Here is a 3070-nt window from a genome sequence, read left to right as displayed (position 1 = left end):
TTCAGATGGGATTTCCCCTGTGAAACTCAGCCGCTGACCCTCCCAGCTCCAGTACTTTTCATTGGCTTCCCCAAGAGAGTTGGGTGGTTGTGTCTCCCTGGGGATTTACCATGAGCAACACATGCACGTCATACCGCAGCGCGTTTGTGGCTTTGTGTCAAATGAGCACATGCCCCAGGATGGGGATCGTGCGACCACTCATCTGGTAAGAGGAGGCCTTGTCTATGCTGCGAAGTTTTTGCCTGGAGAGTTTTATCAGCAAAAAACCAGTCCAAATCTGGAACCGCATACAGCGCAATCTATACTGGCAAACATACGCGTATATAGAAAAACATTTTGGCAGCAGAAGTTAATCTACGTTAATTAGCATGCTGGTTATGAGATGTGATTTTTCTCTCATGCTTGCAACCATGACAGTTAGGCTGACACTTTCTAAGGATTGAATGAAGCTTTATGAACAACCAAACCATGGTTTAAATTTCTTCTAAAAATGATATCAAAGAGGCTTTCTCTTTAAAACAGGACACCTAATCTTTTTTCCTTCATACTCCCTCCTCCAGCTCATATGGTTAATGAGAAGCCGTTCCCGGATTTAACATGGTAGTGATACCACAACACACCTGCGATTAGGAACTGTAACAATACAACACGGACCTGATGGTGTTCCAGGACATACCTTTGTACAGTATTTTTGTACTGAAAAGGCACTTACTGGCAGAGGCGTATGCGCGTGTTTTTAAGAATGACTGTTTGCTTGCTGCCCCTTGTGTTTGTTGTGCCGACGTGCCTGTCACCGGTGCAACCCTCTTTACACAACCCCCCTCCCGTCGGACGAGTCACGGTTGCTGGATCACGGCTCTTCAGATCTGATGTGCCCCTGGGGCGGTCTTGGGGTGGAGGAACAGAACCTTCTTGGGCCACGATGAACTACAGTGTTTACTAAATTAAGTTTAAAAATAGCAGTTGATTTAGAAATGTCCTTTTAAACAACTAGTGGTGTAATAGTGTCATACTATGAAAAGAACCTACTAGTCACCTTCTTCTATGTAGTGATTTATAAAAAATTACATAGTTTGTTATTTCCAGAATTGCTGATGTAGCTGACATGCAAGAAAACATCAAGTAGCTGTATAGAACAACAACAACAACAACAAGTGCATATTCTAATTAATATTGCTGACATGATTTATTGAAGTTCTGGGACTAAATTTCGCCTTAGATTAAATCTTTTAGAAAAAATGAAATCATTACAGAGATTAATTTGTCCTCTGATTTTCTAAAGCATTACAAGGACACCAGGAATTAAGTGGAGATTATAAATTTCTGAGGGGAATGTCTACTTGTAGAAAAATAAGAACAACTACAGGGCCAGGGTGAACACTAATAATATAGTAATAAACAGCACATACGAGTGAAATTTTCTTACAAAATATAAATGGAGAATTTTTTTCTTGGACTGCTACAAGCATCTGTATTTAAAATTTTCTTTCCTTTAAAAAGGCAGTGAAAATAAGCCTGATTTCTTTCAACAGACAATAGAAAGGAAACAACTGTATCATGATACTTTATATGATGCCAGAGATTAGCCCTTAAACCATTTCCACACATCAAATCCACGAATCAGTCAACCAACCAGTCACCAGGCACACATAACTCTGTATGTAAACTTAAAAAAAAAAACCTGTTTGAAATCCCTTGCCCCCGATATCTCCTTTTAAACCTTTTGTATCTTCAATCTAACCTCACCAGCCTGGGAGGACGCAACAGACTTGCCCCATTTTGACACACTGCCCCGTGGAGTTTGCACTCTAGGCTGCAATTTAAGCAAGGACAGCTGATGCTCCCCCTCCTTGAGGTGCCGTGCTGACCTTTACTGGAGGTTCCGAAACCCCATGGGGATCACCAGTGGGACTACCCAAATAGGTCCTCATGTTAAACATGAAACCTGGCTGGCTTGGCTTGAAACCGAGCTGGCAATGCTCCTCTGCCGTTGGTGCCACAACGTAATGGACATCTCACCCCCATCTCAACCCCAGACCAGGAACTGGGGGTCGAAGCCAGTTGGAGCACATTTCTAGCTATCACTGTATCTCAAATAACTAAATATAAACCACCAGTGCAGCCACCAGAAATGATCCATCAGCTCCGGAAAAGAGAGTAGATGGTTATTATGTCAAGCAGGCAATTTGTCCGCCAGAAATAATTCCAGGCTAATGCCATCCTGTGGCTAACAAAGAGGACATGTTTGAACCAACAGATGTTGCACTGGCTTATTTTTAGCCCAAACCAGTTTGCAAACTGTTCACAGCTCAGGCACACAGACAGACGTAGTAAGTAGCTGGTGTGGTGGTAAAGAAGAGCAACATGATGGTGGGGCTGCAAAACACGTGCTTGCCAAACCCCAGCTTTAGCTTGAGAGGACAAGACTTCTTAAGAGCAGGTGAGTGTATGTGAAGACAGTAGGTGCCAGTTTGCAATTTGCACGTTTGCATTTGGTTATTCTGCTTATGAAGGCAAGTGAAAAATCTGCTGGAGTATCAGGACATATTTTTGAAAAGAACCACAACCTCTGCCCTTTCACAGCGTGCGCCTTGCCATGAGTAGAAGGGGTTGCCAGCTCGTTCACACACAACTTCAGTCTTCATCGAAAGGAGGGCCTGTGGACCTAAAGATACTTTTTCCGAAAGACAGTTACCAGGTATAACGGTTAGCATCACACTGTTTTCTCTTGTTTAGAGGTTGCATTTTAGTCCTGGGACTATTTTTTCCACATCCCACTCATTTTGTGTGGTTCCCTGAACAGGCTTTATCCTTGAGAACTCACGAAGAAAACAACACTTACAAGCTGTAGCTGCGCGACCCAAAACAATTGCAAAGGCCAAGGGTTCCTACAAAACCAGGCTGACCAGAGCATATTCAATCCCTCAGCGCGGGGAACCATTGCGCTTACTCCCTCATCGCTCTGGGGCAGGCTTGGTAAAACACCAGCTGCCTTTCAGAAAGCGGAATATTGCGCTCTCCTGGCCGGTACCGTCACTGCAGCCCTCTCGTCGCGGGGGACGGCGCTTGG

The sequence above is a fragment of the Pygoscelis adeliae genome, unplaced genomic scaffold (assembly GCF_000699105.1).
Source record: "Pygoscelis adeliae isolate BGI_AS28 unplaced genomic scaffold, ASM69910v1 Scaffold67, whole genome shotgun sequence".
NCBI lineage: Eukaryota > Metazoa > Chordata > Aves > Sphenisciformes > Spheniscidae > Pygoscelis > Pygoscelis adeliae.
The sequence above is the reverse complement of the archived record's forward strand: the minus strand, read 5'-3'. Positions refer to the sequence as shown.